The sequence below is a fragment of the Notamacropus eugenii genome, chromosome 3 (genome assembly GCF_028372415.1).
Source record: "Notamacropus eugenii isolate mMacEug1 chromosome 3, mMacEug1.pri_v2, whole genome shotgun sequence".
Classification (NCBI taxonomy): Eukaryota; Metazoa; Chordata; class Mammalia; order Diprotodontia; family Macropodidae; genus Notamacropus; species Notamacropus eugenii.
The window spans coordinates 267,504,671-267,526,471 of record NC_092874.1 but is presented as its reverse complement, the minus strand read 5'-3'; the positions used below and the strand labels follow the sequence as shown (position 1 = coordinate 267,526,471).

The following is a 21,801-nucleotide window of genomic DNA, read 5'->3' as shown; positions in this document are numbered from 1 at the left end:
TACTTCTGGCAGACAGGTGCTATACATGATTACTTTTCCACATATGCTAAGTTGAAGCCAATTTTCCTTGTGTATCTTTATGTACTTGTAGAGGAGATATTGGAGAAGATGTTTTGTGCCAATTTTGTTAACCCATTTTATACCCACTTTTCTAAGCTACCTAAGATTGGCTAACTAGGTAGTGCTCAGCTAATAATCTTGGGGTGGGGGGGAAGCACATGAGTGAAGGCTGAAGGAAAACAATAAGAGAATCACCTTTGGTTGTTCAAGGTTACCCCTAGAGCCCCCTAGCTCTGTAAACCTGTCTCTGACAAGGTGAGTTAAAGATGACCTGAAGCTTACAGCACCTAGAAAAAATATTACTAAGTATAAAAATATTTTATGAAAAAGGAAAAAAAAACAAACAATAAAAACATTTTCATTTAATCTTTGTTATATGTAAAAGCAATTATCTGTCTTATTAAAAAGTGTTTGAAGGAATATTGTTGTCCCTAGTATATTTAAAATTTGTAAAATAACATCAAAGAATTGCTCCTCCCCATTCCAAATCAAATTATTTCACACACACACATACACACACACAAACACACACACAAATCAAAGAAATAGAACACTTTTTTGCATACATTATTGCTTCCAGATTTGTCTTAAATTATATCACTCTGTCTTCCTTTATAGTCAAAAAGTCAGTCTGACACAGCTGTGCCACTGAATGGCAGCTCTATGAGCTTAAACAAGTCATAGCTGTCCTAAGCCTTAATTCATTCATCTGTAGAATGGGGATAACCATATATTTCATAGCTACAGGAAAAAGTGTACTGATAAATATTTAACAAACAGCTCTCTGAGGAGAGGGGGGAAGAATGTACAAACAACACAGATTTAAGTTTAATCTGCATTACTAACATTTTTCCATCACTTATTTACACAATCAAAATAATTCAAAGACTGATTTGTATATAACATGTCCCAATTTTTGGAGATGTAATTACAATTCAAATTTAATAAGCCATTTTCATAATTCAGTCAGAATTGACGCCCGAAGACCTCTTGCTTTAGAGCTTTTGAAAGACATTCTTAAGTATGTCAAATGGTCTATATACTATAAAAATGCCAGAAATATAAGATAAATGATAGCAATAGTGATGATTCCCATTTTGCTGGGGATAAGTTGTTATTTTATCATTACTCTTTATACTTAATATTAGGAGGTCTACTATACAATGGATAAAATGGTTACTTTTAGGAGTTGAATAAAAATATTTGATGTAATCTCTTTTCTCAGTAGGCTCACCAGAAACATCTTGGATACAATTTCACTAACCAACAATGATAAATACCTTTTCTTCTTCCCAAAATGATTTTACTTCTTCTGACATGTCTACATTTCTGGAGTTTTTCATGTTATCTACTTTGTGAGTTATAGATATTGGGAATTATGCCATCTACTGTACAAAAAATGGAGTTCCTAAGTATTTCTGAGTCAATGTTATATTCAGGCAGTTGGGGGCAGTAGTTTTGACTGTATTGACAGTAGTTTTGACAATATTTTCATTCCTATTCTGTTCATTAATTGAACTCTCAAGGATATTTTGGGGCTTATGATTTTAGTATGTGGATTTGCCACGTATGTTTCTGAAGGATATAAAGTTTTGGAGTATAATTCTTACCACTTGACTTTCTTGGTGTGGAGTAAATGCTAAATCTTTGTTACCTGCTGTGATGTTCTATTTAGTTACTACAATTTCCTTACACATTCAGAATCCATAGTTAATTCTGGATTCCTTAAAGTTGAGTTTTCCACATTTCTGACAGGTCAGCCTCAGTTTCCTCAGATGTGAAATGGAAGGTAGAAAAGAAGTATTTATTAAGCACTAGCTATGTTCCACCCACCATGATAAACATTTTACAAATATTAATTCTCCAATAACCCTTGGAGGTAATTGCTGTTAGTACCTTCTCTTTTACTGTTGAGGAAACTGAAATATGAAGAAAAGCGTTTAATTATATTTACAAAATTGCTATAAGGATCATATAAGAGATGAGATGTATAGAAATGTAGATGTATAAGAGACATGTACATCTATAAGAGATGTATAGAAAACATTTTCAAATTTCAAATTTCAAAATGCTGTTTAAGTACTCCTTTTCTTCTTTATTCCTTCTCCGTGTCCATCTCCTCCTCCTCTTATATGAATCTCACAGCAGCCTTGTAAGATATGCATTATTATTATTTCTATTACACAGGTGAGGCACAAAGATTCAATGAGTTTTAAAGGGACTTATTCAACATCACACACCTAGAAAATGTATGAGGTGAAATTTAAAGACAAATCTTCCTGACTCAAAATCATTAAGCATTATGCTACAAAATCTCTCCGAGAATTAGGGTGAACCCAAAAGAATCTATATCTACCCTTCCCATTGGGTGATCCTATAATAAAAGAAAAGTTCCTGACGAAACAACCTCTTCATCCATGAATATATTGCTAATTAATGTCAGAGACTGGTCTGGAAGCTAATATTTCAGATATACTTATAGACAGATACATACACATACACACTATGCACATATATATACAAATAACTATTTGTATAAAGAATATTGTATAATACGTTGTGTATATATAGCTTCAAAATTCATAAAGTAATTTATGTGCATTATCTCACATATGCTACACAACAGTCCTTGGAGGGAGGCATAACAGGCAATATTAATCCCATTTTAACATAGAATTAGTGGGTTAAATGATTTTCCACAATCACACAGCTAATAGTAGATGCTTGATTTTTAAAAAAATCAATAATATTTTTTTTGCTGAAAATAAAAATGAGAACTTTTTAGTGCTTTTAATTTTAACCTCTAAAACCAATTCCTACCAGATATCATTAAAAACAGTGAAATCAATAGCATATAGCTAGGAAGCATGGGGGAGTGGGAGAAATTTTCTATTATGTCCTGTAATTCTTCATTATCTTTAATGGGGCATTCAGGAAATTTCAGAAATTTCTCCTGAGTATTTGTTGTTGAATGTGCATGCTGTCAAGCATTCCTCTTAGGCCTGGAATTAAAAATTCTTTGGAACCTAAACATTTTCCTTTTCATGTTACAATGAAAAGCAACATAAGCTGTTGAACACTTGAAATAAAAATGCTTTCTTTTTATTCTAAATTATAGGCACATTCACTGACAAGTGCTAGACTTTGTCATTTTGGATTATTATGCCTCTCGTAGAACTTTGAGATTTACTTATGTGAGCCTTCTTTCTATGCAAATTCATGATGGCATGGTTCTAACTCCCCTCCCAAAAATATACTCTAAAAATGGTCTGATATGGTAGAATGAACACTGGGTTTGGAGTTGAGAGACCTGTGTTCTACTCCCATCTCTGATATTTTTTATATGTGTGATCTTCAGCAAATCACTTAGTTTTCCTAGGTTTCTCATTTCTTCATCCACAAAAGGTGAGGCATCTGCATTAGATTGCTTCACAGGTCTCTTCTGATTCTAGATCTTGAGTTGAAATATTAATTTCACCCCTTATCCACTGTGTGACATTATGTTTCTTATTTAAGTTCTTTGGGCATCAGTTTCCTCACTTGAAAAATGAGTGGATTAAGTTAAATGATCTCCGTGACTTCCTTCTGTCTCAAAATTGATAATTATGTGAGCTCACAGAACAGCAAATAGGTCAGTTCTCTGTATCACTTACAGTTTACCCAATGGATTCTTCCTAATAACTCTGTGAGACCAGAAATACAGGTGTCATCAGCTCTGTCATACACATGAGAAGCCTTGAGGCTGGAGAAAAGAAGCACCCAATTTACCATCGCAGAGTGCTGTCAGTCTCAATGTAAGGCCTTTCAATTTCTAGACTACTGCACCATAGTGTGTTTTACCAAAATCGCTTTTATTCATGGGGATGCTTGACCATGAAATCTGTTCTTACTCATTGAAAGAACACTGATTTGAATTCAACGTGTTGATAGTCTGGGCTCAATTCTCCATGTACCAGGTGTTGTAGAAAATATGAAAGAGAGCACATTGGCCTCCATGACCTTTAGAAATTTGCTATCCGGTTGAAAAACCAAGTCATACACATATAGCAATGTGAAGACAAGACAAGGTGTTAGCTATTAAGCCTGTCTTCCAAACATAGTGTATGTTTTCCCATGTCCTTTAAAGCATATGAGTCTTAGGATTTCATATATATTAAGATTAAGGTTATCTTTGATTTTGTTAGAAACCTTTAATCCTCATGCAGACAGTCCCAATCACAGAAATCTTGAGTATCACAAAAATAGAATCTGACCTGACTTATAGGGTCTGATATCTCTCCTTGCTCTTTCTTGCTATAGTGTATTATCATCCTTTATGTCACCCATTTCTCCTTCTCAATAGTCATCTCCCTATACCCTGCCCCTCAGGGGTATCCTCCATAGCCATTTCCCAGTTTATCCAATAGCTCCAGCTTACCAATTATTAACTGCTGGCCAGGACACATCACTACTAGTTTTCATGACTCATTTTGGGGTAGGGGAAAAAAGACAGCAACAACTAGCCATCCTTTCTTGTAGAGGTCTCATTCCAAAATTCCTAAACTCCTCAAGAAGCAGATCTCCTCCTCTCCAACTATGGGGATAATTTATTTTCTCTATTTTTCATATTATTTTCTTCTTATGCAGTAAAAGAAATATTTGCACATCATCAGGAATCAGGGCATAAGACATATAGTTTACAGGTAAACACCCCATTATGATTGCATCATGGATTTTCTGTGATTACATCAACTGAGCTGCAGATGGGAATCTCCTTCTTTACAAAAGGTAGAGAATATACAAAAGATGATTATAGAGAAGAATGAGGATGGAGGAGAGAACCTTCTCAAAAGGTAGACTTTAAATAGTAGGATCAGAGGTGAGAAGATGACAATGAGGGTAGCTTTCCAAAGGGCAGTGAGGCACCCCAGGCTTGACTAGAGAGGAAGGTTCATGCAGGAGCCAAGTTTGGAAGAACATATTAGGGCCAGGTCATGTCTACCTCATTTCTTCTCATATTCTCTTCTCTGGTCACTCTTCCTTGCATGATTTGATCCCATTTTACATTTCTAGTCTCCTCCATTATCTTTTCACTTGGGGGAGTCTAGCCTCACTAATTGTTGGAATTCAACAAAGTTCTCTACAATTCAGGGTCCTCATATGCAAATGGAAATGATTGGTTAGATTATTACTTTCACCAATTAAATAATGTATTTAGAGCACTGAATTCTAAGTCAGGAAGACATGAGTTTAAATTCTGCCTCAGACACATTTATGAATTGATAAGTCACTTAATCCCTCTGGCCTCGCTTTTTATGCTGGTAAAATGAGAATCTGGAGCTGGATGACTTGCAGTTGTAAAAACTATAAGCATTGATCACAGGCTTATTATGTGTCAAATACTATCTTGTTCATTGGGGATGCACAGACAATAGGTCTTACCCTCAAAGACCTTAGAGCAGGGTTGGGAAACCTGAAGACTTGAGGTCACATGTGGCCCTCTAGATCCTCAAGTGTGGTTCTTTGACTGAATCCAATCTTCGCAGAAAAAATACCCTTAATAAAAGAATTTATTCTGTAAAAATTAGACTCATTCAAAAGCCTGCACCCAAGGACCTACAAGGTCACATGTCACCTGGAGGCCCTGGGTTCCCCACCCCTACCTTAAAGACTTTAATTCAGGACCATTCCAAGGCTTTCAACTTATTAACTCTCAGCTGAAGCAAACACTTGCCCTGTGTGCAAGCCAATTTATTTAACTTTCTAAGGCATCAAATTATCAAAGACAGGATGGAAAACCCTGTCTTCCTTTCTCCACAGCCAGTATATTCTTTCTTCTGCCTCACTTCATGTTGATTTGCTTTTCAGAAATTCATGCTGTCAGCTTTCTAATTTCCCAACGTTGTGAGGCACTCAGTAAAAGCTTATCAATTTATTTGTGCCATTTTTAGACTGACAAGAGAGTCTACAATCTGTATGTGTGTGCAAGCAGAGAAATATGAAGTTATCACTATTCCTGCAGCTTTACTCCCTAATACAGAATGTTCATTTACTCCATTTATTAAAAATAAAGTCAATATCGTTTATATTAGCATGAAAATGTATTCAGTATTTATTCAGTATAGTCTTCTACATGACCTGTATCTCTAGATCTTAGTGTCTTAGACTGATAACCAAAGGATGCCTGAATCTGTACAGCGCTACAGGTAGAATGAACTTGGAGAAGGTAAATTCTGGTCTCTTCACTTACCCCCTGTGTAACCTGGGACAAATCATTTAACATGAGAGTCAATTTCCTCATCTGAAAAATGCAAGAGTTCATCTGATAAATTCTAGAACCCTCCAAGGTCTAACTCTGTGATCATGGGACTATATATCACGTGCCTCATCTTTTCATATTTCCATCACAGAAATTCAACAATACTATTTGATTTCCTAAAGAGAAAGAGAAAGTATAGTGTAATGGTGGATAGAATCAGGAAGATATAAATTCACATCTGACCCTACCGGGTTTCCACTGCAGACATTACCTTAATGTCTCTGAGCTTCAAGATCTGGCTAATGCCATTTTAATGCATGGACATTGTTCTTGAAATAAGAGAACCATAAATTTCAAGCAGGAAATGGTGCTGAAAGCAATCTGGTCCAATCCCCCAGATTTTCAATCATTTCAAAGAGGAGAAACTGAGTCCCAGAGAGGTGGTCAGACTTGTCCAAAGACACAGATTTAGTAATTGGCAGAGTCAGGATTTGAACTCAGCTCTTTAACTCCTGTGTTCATCATTACCTTACGCTGTCATATACTGCTTCACTCAATGTGAAATCAGGTTTTCCTGATTCTAAGTCCAATGTTGTATCTATTGTACTACCTAGGTAGGAAATGAACCTAGCTTTCAAAACTCCAGTGATTGCCACTATACGATACCATTGCCCTTTAAACAGACTTCTCTCTATTGTTTCTTTGATGATATTTGCCACTGTAGATTCTAGTTTCTGTTTTTTCTATTTTGTCATTATTTTTGCTGTGCAAGTAAAAATTTCTATTTACAAAATTCACATTTCTTTCTTTTACATAACTCACAAACAGTATTTTCTGGTTCCATGTTCTCCACAAGTTGTATAGGGCCCTCATTCTCATTAGATCAGTTTCCTTTGTTTGGCATGTATTCATAGATTTTTGAACTCATTTACTAGATCTGGAAGTCAAAATTCATTTTGATGATAATGTTTTTTTCTCCCAGGTGGTGAATCTACTGAAGTTTAAGATTATTGAATTTTCTTCTTCCTGAAATCTTTGAAAATTTCATTTTCCCCTATTGTTTACTGTCTGACTCTGTCCCATCTGATGATGGTGGTTTCCTTGGGGCTAGATTTCAAAATGTCTCAACTTCCTCCAAATCTGGGTAATTCAAGGATCAGCCTAGGTCTCTGCCCCAAGTGACTTTTGGAGTGACGAAATTCATCCCAGTGAGATGCTGGGCTAGTGGAATATTTATATCATCCCCTCCAAATGCACACTCACACAGTAACCCTTGCCTCCCTCCCAAACATTAAAGCAAATTTCTGCCCTTGAAATATTGCTTTAGTGCTGTTTCTCACTGTCTTTTGAGATTCCAGTAAGACTCAGACTTTGGAACAATACTGAGCTGATTTTGCACTCCTGGAACTTGAATTTCCATGGCATTAGAGAGAAGGAGCGGGGACCAAGGTGGGCATGGGGGAGAGGGGGAGTGGACTTTTTGCTGCAAGCTCATGTTTAGATCCTTTGCTTAGGTCTTGAATCAACTAAATGAAGATTTGATTCTAATAGCATGGGAGGTGGAGTGGGGGTGGGTGGGTTGGCGAGTTGCTGAGTGATATCAGTGTAGAAGTAAATTTGTGTTTTTATTTTCTTATGGTATTACTTTCTTTTGGATTCTGGGTGTCCTAAATCATGGAGACAGTTAAAGTTGCTTTCATTTTTGGCACATGATTTCTGTTTGGGAAAAGTTTAAAAGCTCAGGGAAATCATAGAAAATGTCTAGTCCTCCATCTTATTGATTGTATGTTCCAGTAGTTCAAAAAGAGAAAAAACAAAGAACTAAATCTTTGTATTCCTAAGTCTATTCAATTTGATTTAATATATTTAAGTACCATTCATAAGCACCATTCGTTATACAGTGGAAAAGATTGTTGAATTTGGAGTTGAGAGTTTGAATACTAGTCTAACATTTTATGAACAATACCGATATTCCACAGTATAATTCTCTTCATACTAAGTATATTTTCTTGACAAATCACTCAACCTTTGTGAGCCTCACTGTCCTCATCTATAAAATAAGAGATAGACTAGAGGACTTCTAAAGTCACTTCCAAATATATAATCCCTATGATTTATGATCATAAACTAATAGAACCTTCCATGCTTAACTATTATTTCCCAGTTTTCAATAAAGCCCCATCCCAAAGTCCAGTGTTGGGAATGAATGCTATGGGCAACAGAGTTGGTAAGAGGTAAAATATCCTTAACCTTCACCAGTTCCCCTTTGAGGACTCATCATTCAGGAATTCCTGGCTTCCAATTTCAAGAGAAAAAATGGAAGACACCAACCCCACTTCAGATTGCTGAAAGAAAAGACTCTTGGAAGAAACAAGAGGAGTGTGAAATCTCCATCATGTCCCTATTTAAGCTTGCTTCACTGAAGTTTCAGGTAGCTTCCTCTTGGTTGAAATCCAAGACCTTCTCTCTTGGTTGAGCCGAGTTACTGTGCTCCCAATGGGAGAGTTCCTTCGCTCTGTATTATCGGGTATATAGTCTCCCATGTATAACTTTTCTGATAGTTGTTTTCATATGATTTGGATAAAATGACTTCTTTTTATTTTTCTCTCTACGTGTTCATTGTAGAATTGTTATTCTATAGGAAAGGAATTAAGACTTAGAAATCTTGAGGTCCCTCTTCCTGCCAAAATTGGATGGAATCTAATCATATTTCCTAGGTAAACAATATTTAAGGAATCAGATAGATATATGCCTATTTTCTTCTCCTGTCACCATTCTCCAAAGGATGTTTTAATTCCTCCCAGGATGGGAAGCAGAAGGTTGGGACCAGGACCACCACTCTAATACTCCCTCTGAGGAGACTAATGTGATTGACTCAGTTCCCAACCTTCTGCTTCCCAATCTGAAAGAAATAAAATTCTCCCTTGGAAGAAGGGTGGGGAGAGAAAAGGCTAGGAGTATATCTGTTTGCTAGAGTTCCATACCAATGGTCTTTGGGACAGGGTCACATCAAAGTACTTCTCCATCTTCTTTTGGGTTTAGTTCACTTTGTGTTCTTTCCTTAGGAGGGCTATGGCAGGATGAATTTCATTGAATAATTAATTTTAATTTTAGAACTTCAGCTTTGAAATAGACCTGTGAAAGTCCCTTTAATAAAAAAAAATAGATTGGCATATGTATTTTGGGTCTTTGATTCAGTGTTGAAGGGACTGACTTCATAGTTCCACTCACCACCTATTGGGGTGAAAAAATGCCTTTTTGTTGAAAAAAGAATACTGAGAGGAGTAATTTTTTCCTTAGTGAATTAACACTAATTGTTTTATAATGAAAATAACTTTCTATCCTTAATTCTAGTGTTACTTCCATAAAGACTATAATATATGGGGATAGTGATGTATAAATGATGAAGAATGTTATTTCCCATCTGATTACATTTATTGTTTTTATTTTTGCTTTCTAATACATCAACCATTAAAAGATTTTTAGTTGATTGACTGAACTTTTGGTTAAACTCTTAATGGGAAGATAAACTGTGATTCTAATGTATATTTAGAATTTTTTCTTAAGGAACAAGAAAAAAATAGGACTAAAGACATGGGTTGTATGGTAAGAAGTGAGATAATTTTCACCATGTTTGGATGGGGGTGCAATTCCATTGCTATCAACTTTTTTCTGACTTTGTGGTATTTAAAAAGTTTGAGATACAATTTCTGGGTATTTAAATAAAAAGGATGGCCAATTGGCCATCTCTCTCTTAGATCAAAAACCATCATGGAGGCAGGCTCTCAGTTTATATGCTCTTTTGGAAGAAATAAATTCTTGTTGGCCAACAATCAAGGAGAGGATGACAATGACAATGCTGTGCTAGACCTGAACTTTGTTTATGGCATCCACTTTTAACACCTCCCCTCTAACCCATAACTCCTGCCCCCTGCCCACCAGTCTTGACCAAACTATTCAAAGAATTTATAGCCTCCCCAGGCCTGAGCAATGACTGCCCCATCTGTGTGGAGTCTGGAATTAGGAAGTTAGCTGAACCTTCAGAGACTGAGGTCTTGAAATGAGAATAAAGGAAAAAGGGGACGGGGGAATCTGAATCTCCTCATATCATTCATTATTAAGAATCATTTCTCTTAACTTTTTTTCTCCCAGTGAATAGAAGTTTATTAAGTTCCTTCTTTGTTCTATAATATATAGGACCTGCAAGACATTTCCAAACCATTCTTCTACTCCAGCTATCTTCCTTATCTGTCTTATCCCCTTCTCATTGGCACCTTGGACTACACCCTGGGATGTAGTCCCAACAACCTCTAGGATGTTGGTCTCTGATAAGTGAGCTTTTAGCCTTAATTTGCCTTTAATTAGGTCTCCACATTACTTCTATGTGTTATATTTGTCCATTATTATGTAAATTTCTTGAAGACAGGAACTCTCTTGCTTTCTTATATTTGTACATTCCACACACACTTCCACATAGTGCCTGGCACATAATAAGTGGTAAATAAATGCTTTTATCATTCATTCATTGATTCATATATATCTTTTTCATGACCTATTTAAATAAGATATAAAATAACATTGATTTTAATCAAGTGTATACTCTCTCCAACTTTATAAAACAGTGTCTGAAGTATCTATTTCCACTCTTCCCTGACTTAGTAATTTCTCATCTTACTCCGTTTTATTTCATCTGTAGTAAGGTCAATCATTTGTAAGATTTCAAAATAACATATCCCATACTCATATTAAAAAGAGTAAAAAAAAAAAACAAAGTCATAAAAAGTTTTTCATAAAACTAAATCAATATTTTCTATTCCTTTTAAAGTTAGGGTAAGAATATGAGTGGGGAATACAACCAGTTGTAACCTTGGAAGACCTGAATAAGATATCAGTAGGACAATAATACTAATTCATGGCTAACATTTATGTCGTACTCTGATTTTTAGAGTATTTCACTCCTACTATGTTGGTTGATCCTTAAACTTTTACTGTACCTTTTATTTTTTCCCACAGTTTAGAGATGAGGAAATTGAGCCTTTGACAGGGTAAGTGCCTTTTCCAAAGTCAGACACTAGTAAAAGTTTTAAGTCAAATTTAAATTCAGGTCTTCCTGACTCCAAATCCAACACTCAGTTCACTATGACAGCTCTTGTCCCAACTTTTTAGAAGTGGATAGCAGATGGTGAAATGGAATCAATCATAATGTTGATGTTACTGATCCTTGGTTTTCAAAGAGTACCAATGGCATTATGGTGATGTCTTGACTTGCACTCAAATTTGATTTAAATGTGTGACTTTTACAAAGTTACAAAGTAGTTTATGACTATGATAAGAAGGTCATAGAACTCTTAAGCAGGAAAAATGTGTATTTATCAAGACAGAGAAGCACATGTATTTGGGAAGAGTTTGCAAAAAATTATATTGGTGGAGACCAGAGCCATAACTAGATACTTTCCCCAGGGGTGACTGAGGGAGGGATTGTAGCATCAATGGTAGTACAGAAGACAGTCCAAATGGCAGTCCATGTAGGAAAAGCATTCCAAATAGGCTTGAATGACTCCCCACTTGTCTGGTTAGAAGAACATTTGGGACCCTTGTAGAGAGATATCAAATTGAGTTGATTTTTTGCGTGGGGCCAGGAGAAGGAATAGTGTTGCTCTGTTTGGAGAAGGCACAGAAAAAGAAAAAGGAGGCTGGAGGTTGTGATCTTTGGAAGATTTAGAGACAGTAACTTCTAAATCACTATAGAAAGGAGATGTTGGGAATTATATATTGAGATCTTTAGGAAAGCTTGGATATTAGTTATAGCTTATTTATAGTTAGTTATAGCTCTGTTGTAGATTTATCCAAGAAATTTGAATGAGAGGGATAGAAGGAAGCCAAATTTCTTAACATATAACAGAGACCGGCAAATGCTAGGGGGTGCAGTGGATAGAGCACCAAGCCAGAAACCAGGATGACTGAGTTTGAATGAGATCTTAGACGTTTACTTAGCTGTGTGATCTTGGGGAAATTAATCTTGATTTGTCTGTTTCCTCAACAGTAAAATTGGAGGGAGGGGCAAATAGCACCTACATAGGGTTATTGTTATATTGTTACTAAGATCAAATGGAACAATATTTGTCTATCTCTTAGCACAGTACCTGGTACATGATAGGTGTTTACAATTCTTCTTAAAAATATTCCCCAAAGGAAAAACACCAAGATGAAAGAAATAGCAAAATAACATAGTGAAATGTACCATATTACGATGTAATATTTTAGAACACAATCAGAAAAGATAAAACAATTACAATTTAAAATAAATGAAATGTTGATTGGTGCTAATAGAATTTTTAAAACACCATAGAGTAAAGAATCAGTTAAGCTACCAGGATTAAGGGAAGCTGAAAAATAATCTATACAAAATATCCTAGGAGACATGTCTTTAAGTGGGTGAGTGAACTATTAAATCAGGCTAAGGAAGAAATTTTAGTACTCAGAAAATCACAAAACCAAATAATAGCATGGAAATTATAATTATAGTTGTAGCATAATGTGAGGAAATGGGGTTTTTAAATTAGAGGGAAGCAGAAGAATCAGATAAAGTAATGAAGAAGGTGATCTGTCCATCAAATGTGTTGACTTAGCATTTACTACATGCTGGGTACTGTAGTGAGCGAGAGTACAGACAAAAAAGTCAGACAAGCCTTGCCCTAAAGGACCTTCAATTTCTCATAACCAATATAAAGAATGCAATAGAAAACTTGGAAAAAAACATCCCTAGAAGCAATGAACAATAAACTCACAGTGGCAGAAAATAGAATTGAGGACAATTCAGAGCAACCACAAATATATAACAACAATAACAAAACCTGAATTATCCAAACTGTGAGAAAACATACAGAGCCACATGACAGACTAGAGGAAATGATTAGTGAAAACTCAGGGAATTTAAAAATAATAGCTTATAATAATTCAGGATATCTACTACATTACATTACAGGAAACTGTCAAAGAAAAATTTCTAAAACTGGTCAAAAATAATCTGATGAAACAGAAAAAGAATTTAGAAGGTCCCAAAACTTAACATGCTTAGACATATCATAATTAAGGTTCAGTGCTATCGAGGCAGGAAAGAAACACTAGAATTTGTCAGAAGCAGAGAAATAACAAGAAACTATAGTTAGGATCAAAGTGAACTTTTCAAGAGGGTCAAAAAAGTACCACAAAAACTAAAATGCAGTATAAACACAAGTTAAGAAGCATGGACTATGAAGGCAGAATTATGAACCTAGCTAAACTTAGCCTTGCTTATGAAGACAGCAGCTGGATATTTAAGCAGAAAGAAGGATCTGAAAAGTTTACAGAGAGACAATCCAATTCAAAGAAGTGTTTTTTTAAATAATAAATAAACCTAACAAAACTGATGTGTACATAAAAATGATAGATAATTTATTTCCTAATAAGATGTGAAAAGTCTCAGAATGTTGTTTTGGCTTAAATCACCAAATATTTTTTGAGAAAGAAGGCAAAAGCATAGAGAAAGGAAAAGAGGAAGGAAGGAAGGAAGAAGAAAAAGAATGGAGAGAAAGAAGGAAGGTAGAGAAAAGGAAAAGAAAAATCCAGCAATCAGATTGGATTGTCAATGACTGCTTTCAGCCTGGGCAAGATAAGAATACCCAATCTTTAATAAACAAATATGCAAACACATAAATAAATAAAAAAACAAATTTAACAGCAATAATAAAATATTAAGTATAGCTTAGTTTTGAATGCCCACTGTCTCACAGTATGTTAGCACATGAGGCACTTAATAAATGCTTATTACTTGCATGATGAATAGCTAAAATGTGGACAACAAAACAAAAATGAGATTCATTTTAGATTAAAAAGCAGAATCTAACCACACTTTGTTTACAAGGAGCAAATTTAATCTAGAGAGATGTAAATCGGGAGTTCTTAAGCTGAGCTTCATGACACCCAAAAGTCCATGCATTCCCATCAGGGCTCTATGAACTTGGATGAAAAACAAATCTTTATTTTCACTAAACTCTAACTGAAACAAAACTTTTCTCTTCACTCTAACTGAAATTTACCATGTCCTTCACTTATTATTATTTTTACTAATACTGGTAATAAAGCCAATAGACCACTATATTCCACTGCATTTGTGACACAAAATGATCAAGAATTTCTCATCTAAATATATTAAAAAATAAAATCTGGCCAGATATTTACCATAGTATTGCTACTTTCTATGGTAGAAAGAAGAAATAGAACTAAGGACATTGAACAAAATTGAATTTAATACCCCCCAAAAATGTTAACAAATATAAGGAAAGATGTCATATTATATATATTAAGTTATTCAAAGAAAAAAAAGAAAATATATCAGTCTCAAATGAATGTGTCCCTAATAATCCCACAAGAAAATTCATTAAAAACCAAACCAAACTCAAGTTTTCAAAAAGAAATGGATATTTTAAAGTAGTGGGAGATTGTAACATAGCAATTTCAGAATGCCCATAGATTTATAGCTGAAAGTTATATTTGAGGGCCTCTAGTCAAACTCCTTTTTTTCTTCAAATAGGAAATTGAAGACCAGGAAAGTTAAATGACTTTCTCTTTTTTTTTTAGTATTTCATTTTTTCCTAATTACATGTTAAGACTAGCATTCATTTTTACAAGACTTAGAGTTCCAAATTTTTCTCCCTCCCCAAAATGATATTTTTAAATTATTTTTTAAATTTTATTTTTGATTTTAATTTTATTAATTTAGTAATATTATACCTAAATTATTATTAATTTATAAAATTAATTTTAATTTAAAATAATTTGATTCTGATAATTTTTTATTATTTTTTGTTATAGGCTATACTTGTGCTATCATATAAAACATATTTCCATATAAGTCACTGTTGTGAAAGAACAAACAGATCAAAATTTAAAAAAAAATAAAGTGTAAAAAGTATCTTTCTATCTGCACTTGGAGTCCATCAGTTCTTTATCTAGATACAGATTTTCCTTCATGAATCCTTTGGGCTTGTCTGGGATGATTGTGTTTCTGAGAAGAACTGAGTTATTCACAGCTGATCATCACACAATGTTGCTCATGGTGTATACACTGTTTCCCTGCTTCTGCTCATTTTCCTTTCATCAATCTGGGCAAGTCTTTCCCGGTTTTTCTGACATCAGCCTGTTCATCATGGTAACAGCAAGGACCCAACATACGCAGAAGGGCCTTCTGTACAGGTTCATAGATCTGCTTTTCTAAGAGGAAAGCGACTTTTAAGGGGTCAACAATCTACTTCAATCAAGCGCATGTATCATTCACTTAGTTCATGGGAAAAAGTCAGCACCCTGAATCTCAGAGAAAATAAAATAAAAACCAACAGAGCTTCCAACCATCTGACCATAAGCAACACATACATCACAGATCAATAGACAGATCCAACTCTCTGACCATTACAAATATTCATAGTTGCCAGACAGAAGCTGCAGTTTCTGACTTTTCAGCCAGGAAGATCTTTAGCGGCTTCCCATAGTCTCAGCTGGCACACAGACCTTCTTCCAAACTAAGCCCCAAAGTAAAACCTGACCTCAGAATATTTGTACACTTTTCAGAGGAGGAGGGCAAGACCCTCTGACCCAGTGCCTCAACAGCAACTAACAAAATATTGATACCTATTAATGGGCAGGGAAGATTTTTAACTTTCCTTACCACCACCATTAACCTTGAAATTACTATTACAATCATTTCTTATTGTACAATAGAATCCCATTACATTCATAAACTATAACTTGTTCAATCATTCTCCAGTTGATAGGCATCCCTTCAGTTTCCAATATTTTGCCACAATGTAAAGGGTTGCCAAAAATACTTTTGCACATATTGGTACTTTTCCCTTTTTAATGATATTTTTGTTGGGATATAGACCTAGTAGTGGTATTGCTAGATCAAATGGTATGTACAATTTTATAGCCCTTTGGGCATAGTCCCAAATTGCTCTCCAGAATGGTTGGATCAACTCACAATCCTAACATTAGTTTCCCAATTTTTCCTCATCCTCTCCAATATTTATCATTTCCTTTCTTTTTTGTCATACTAACAAATCTGATAGGTGTAAGTTTGTACCTCAGAATTGTTTAGCTTTGCATTCCTCAATTCAAAAGTTATTTCAGCACTTCTTCATATGCCTATAGCTAGCTTTGATTTCTTCATCTGAAAACTGCTTGTTCATATCTTTTGACCATTTATCAATTGGGGAATGTCTTGTATTCATCTAAATATGACTCAGTACTCAATATATTTGAGAAATGAGGTCTTTGTCAGAGACACTTGCTGTTAAGACTGTTTCTCAGCTTTCTGCTTTCCTTTTAGTCTTAGTTACATTGCTATGGTTTGTTCAAAAACTTTTTTAATTTAACACAATTCAAATTATCCTTTTTTACATTTCATAAATAGTCTCTGTCTTTTGTTTGGTCATGAAGCTGTAACTCACTTAACTTCTTCTTTAAGAATTTGAATGCTATACCACTTGGTGCTTCATTGTCTATGGTACTTTTTCGCAAGATGTAGTTTCCTTGCTTCTCTCTTTTAATTTGGTCTATTTTTCGTTTAGTTCTCTCTGAGATAATGATTTCTATTCTTGATTTTTTTTTTTACTTCAACTGAAGCATAATAGATTCTGCTTCAGCCCTTATTTTTACTCTTTTTGTGTGTTTCTGTTTCAAGTGTGTTTCCTGTAAACAATATATTGTAGGATTTGGGTTTTTTATCCATTCTGCTATTGCTTTTATTTTATGGGAGAGTTTGTTCCATTCACATTTACAGTGATGATTAGTACATGTATTTCCCTCCATCTTATTTTTCCTTGTTTTTTTTCTGCTTTTTCCTTTTACCCTTTCCCTCCTTGACAGTGATTTTGCTTCTATCTATTGACTCCCCTTGTCTAATCTCTCTTTTCTTGGTCCCCTCTTCCCATTCCATGCATATACATACCCACCTTTACTTAATCTCTTTCCCTCCTACTTCACTATCAGGTAAGATAGATTTCTAGATTCAGCACCCTTCACCCACCCTTCCATCTTTCTATCCACTGTAACAGAGTGGGTGTTATGGGGGGTTTTTGTCCCTCTTCATGTGAAACAATCTCCCTTTTCTGAGTTTGTGTCTTGATTTGCCTGTAATCATAATAACTTTCTATAGTCAGATCATTTTTGTTACTTATTGCTCATCTCTTTTGGCCTTTTTCCTTTCCTTCAGCTTTGAGCCTTGGTGCCAGGGTGGAAGGGGCACTGTCTCAGGCTTTTTGTGAACTAATGTGCTGGTCGTTTACCGGGTACTGCACTGATATTGCCCTGAGGTCCATGGGGATATTTCTGTCTGTTGTTTCATTGGGGGAGAGGGGAATGGAGTGAGGATGTCTGGTATCTCTATGGGCCATAGGGGCCTGGCAGCTTACCTGGTGCAGAGTCAGGGTCCTAATGCTGGTGTCTGTTGGGGTCTTTCTGTATTTTCCCAGGGCTATGTTGCAGCAGGTAGTAGTCTGACCACTGAAGGCTTCCTGTTTGTCCAAGGCTATGCTGAAGCTTATGGCAGTCTACTTGTCCAGTTCTTAGAGCTGGACTCTGACTATGCTGAGACATGGGGGGTTGGGGTGGGGCTTGTGTTGGCATTTGCCCGTTCTGCCACACTGGGGTTCATCATCTCCCATTGGTTTGTTGAGGTGAGGTTTGCTGCTGGCTTGCTGGGATGCTTCCTGCCCTGGACTGTTGTATCTAAGTGAGACAGAACTTTGAAACTGATCTTCCAAGTTTATTGGTCTAAAGGATTGTTTTACTCTATCTTTTTGCTGGTCCTGCTGTCACAGGATTTGTTCAGGGCACTATTTTACTGTTGTTTGTTGGTAAATATGGGAGAGTTAAAGTGATTTACTGCTCACTCTGCTTTCTTGGCTTCCAGAACTCTGTCAATTAAGTGACTTCTTTAACACAATTTAAAGAAGACATAGCTAGCCCTTGAACCCAAGTGCATGGTCTTCAAATCCAGCATTTTACCACTTCATCACACCCATTATAAATTTTTTAAAATGACAAATAAGAAATTACAGAGCTAGGTGTAGAGATATAACTTTTCAAAAATCTGTTTCATCAGCCAAAACAATATAGTCAAAAACAAATTCAAAGTACCAAATACATTCACTATGAGTGAGAAAACTAACACATTGATCTTGTGCCTGAGAAGCTTAGAAAAAAGATGAAAGCAATAGAAAAAATAGCCATTATAAGGAAAGCAGTATATTTAATTGGTAATAAGAAAGAAAAAACATTGAAATTATAAATCAAAAGGAAACATTAAAAGCCTAAAAATTGATTAACAACAAATCCAAAAAAGAAAGAAATGCAATGCTGTCTCCAAATTTAGAAATGAGAGAATACACCACACAAGAAAGAGGAAAAATAAATCCAGAAAAATTCAGAGTTAATTCCACAGTTCTAGTCTAATAAACTTGAAAACCTAAAACATATGAATGATTGATGTATATAAGTAGAAAATAGCATAATTAACAACACAAAGTAGCCAATCTGAATAACTCTGTTACAGGAGGCCTTTAAAGAGGATCCCAGTGAAAAGACATTGGTACCAGATGGATTCACAAATGAAATTTGGCTAACTTAAAATAAACAAAATAAAATATGCAATTGCCGTACTATATAGATTGCTTCAGAACAGGGAAGGGAACCTGGCTCCTTGTCTAAGATATATATTGTATTGATTCTTAAATAAAGCAAAGATAAAGAGAAGAAAGGAAACTATTGTCCAAGATAATTAATGGGTATTGACATAAACATACTGCCTGAAGTACTCACAGACAAAGTGCACTTTTATAAATACTTGAGTATGAGAGAATTTAAAAACAGAATTCAAAGGATGGTTTTGTATAGTAATAATGCAAAATAATAATATCAGTTTTAGAAAAATAAAGACTGATCAGATCACTAGGTGCAGGGGAAAATAAAAGAAAAATACAGATGAACACACCACCTTAAGAGTACTAGGATGGAAAAATAACATGTACAATAGCAACTAAATGAACTTTCAAGGTTGATGAGGAAATAAGAATTTAATTATATTGTTATTAAGGTTGCATACTGAATAAAAATATATACGTGTGCATACATATATACACATAAGTGTATAGACACATATATACATATTTTATATAAATGATATATGTTATTTAAATGATAAATAATGATTTACCCCTTTGGCCTACTGTTTCCATAAGTAAAACTTTGCCACCAGAAGATCATAAAAAGGACCTACTTTTATCTCCCCTTTAACAAAACAAAAGCAAACAAGGGGAGATTTTCTATTTATAACTGCAAAATGACACAATTTCCAATAATGGAGAATTACTGAGTCAAATATTATATATAAATAAAGAACAATGTGAGGTAGCTTCTTGAAATGAAGACCTGTGTTCAAGTCCAGCCACTGATAACTACTAATTCCAAGACTCAAATGTTTTTTGACCCTTCCAGGTCCTAGGATTGGGAAACCATCCTGCGAAATAGAGTCCCCAGGAGAAATCGGATAGTTTCTAATCTACAGATGGGGAAAACAAAACTAGGAGAAGGAAGACCTGAATTTAAGACCCTTGTCTGGCATGTACTGATTGTACAAGACTGATCAAATCCCTTAAGCTCTCAGGGCACTAGGGATTTAAATTGTGAATCTGCACTGATAGAAGAACCTTCCTCTCTTTTCATTTGGTGTGTAAAATGATGAAGGTAAAATGCCATCACCTCATAGCCTCCTGTTTTCACTACTTATTCTTGCTAAGTACTAAGCTCATTTGTTTCCCCTTTGGGAAAAGAAGCACAAATACTATAGGTATATGACCTTCAAAGTTTAGTGCTTTAGGGAAGACCCACAGTCACTCTACCTTAGTCGCAATTCTGGTAAGTTTTTGACAATAATATCTAAACTTTCAAACATAATGATTTGGAAAGATCACTACTGGTTTGTGGTCAGAGGACCTATGTTCAAATAATACTTCTAATGTATTCTCCCTATACTTCCTTCAACATGTCAAAACTTCCCTATAACTTATAGTCCTCATCTCTATAACTAATTTTAAGATTAGACTAGGTGATTTCTGAAGTCCCTCCCAACTCTAGATGTATGATCTCATCATAAATAATCATATAATGTCATAGTAGAATGTTCAGTATTGTATAAGATAGATATCTGGCTTCAAAGAAGTCCTGTGTTCAAGACCTACCTTAGTCACATACCAGCTGGAATTATCACTAAGTAACTTAGAAAATGTCCAAGATTGGGTTCTAAAGGGAAGTATGTGATGTGGCAGATAGAGCACGGAATTTGAACTTAGGAAAACCAGAATTCAAATCCGATTCCAGACATGTACTAGATTTATGACCCTGAACAAGGTGCTCACTATCCCCTAGCCTCAGCTTACTCATTTGTAAAATGAATGTAATAATAGTATTTGCCTCATAAGGTTTTTGTGAGGATCAAATGAAATAATTTATGTACAGTGCTTTGCATTACCTAGAGTGCTATATAAATGCTATTAGTATTAAAAAGCTGCCAACCTCAATTGGTAGAGAGAGTTTCTTCATCTAGATAGCAATGAAATCACAGGGCAAGTCTCTAACCATATCCCGTTCTATCTCTAAGCAAGTACAGGGAATGCTCCCCAAGGAAATAATCACATTATGTCTGCGAATGCACTTCTCACTGCAATAAAGTTCACTAAGGGAAATAAACTATTATAAACCAGCTAGATATAGGAAAAAATTCAGCTTTGCAATCTGAATTCACCTTTCCAGGAGATGACTCTTATATTTAAGCAGACTCTGTAAATCAAAGTCCTTGTGTGTTAGATACTGTGACTTAAGCTCAGTAAATGCCTTTTTAGTAGACTTTCCTTTAGCCGGGAGTCATTTGAGGTGGGTGGGGATAATCTAATAGCTGACAGTAAATGTGATTCCCGAAGGTGCTTTGTCCATTAGGATGAATGGTTAATGGCAGGTTGCTGCCCTCAATTTTACTTCATCCTTAATTAGAATTAGCCCAGAAATGAAAGAGTAACTATCTGAAAAGCATAGAGGACTGTTCAGCAAAAGGTACCATAATGGGATAAGCCTTTTGATTTGGAAGCGGAGCTCATTTGGGTGTAACTTTCTAATTAATTATTCTTAATAATAAGCATAATAGAACTAAAGGTTCAGAGGAATTAAAATGCACTTAAGCACACACCCTACCTCATTTACTTTTCTTGTTATTAAATAAATATCCTCATGATAAATTAAGTACTGGAATTGGGAAGAAAATTCTGAATTACTAGCAAATAGTATGTTGAAACATACCTCGTCTTTGCTTACTGGGGATGTTCCAATGAGTTTACATTCAGAACATATCAAAGACAAAAATATTTATGTTAACCTGTACATGCAGTTAAATATTTGTCCCCTACAACACTAAAAAT

At 35.1% G+C, this 21,801-nt stretch overlaps 1 long non-coding RNA gene across 1 annotated transcript in view; it reads left to right on the top strand.

Moving 5' to 3' along the window:
- The window catches only part of LOC140534453 (uncharacterized), a 28,956-nt gene extending 9,038 nt beyond the window's left edge, over positions 1–19,918 (top strand). The window contains exons 2-3 of the long non-coding RNA XR_011977319.1: positions 11,312–11,343; positions 19,829–19,918. This is a non-coding gene — a long non-coding RNA (uncharacterized lncRNA). The remainder of the gene's footprint in view (positions 1–11,311; positions 11,344–19,828) is intronic.
- Positions 19,919–21,801: the final 1,883 nt, after the last annotated feature.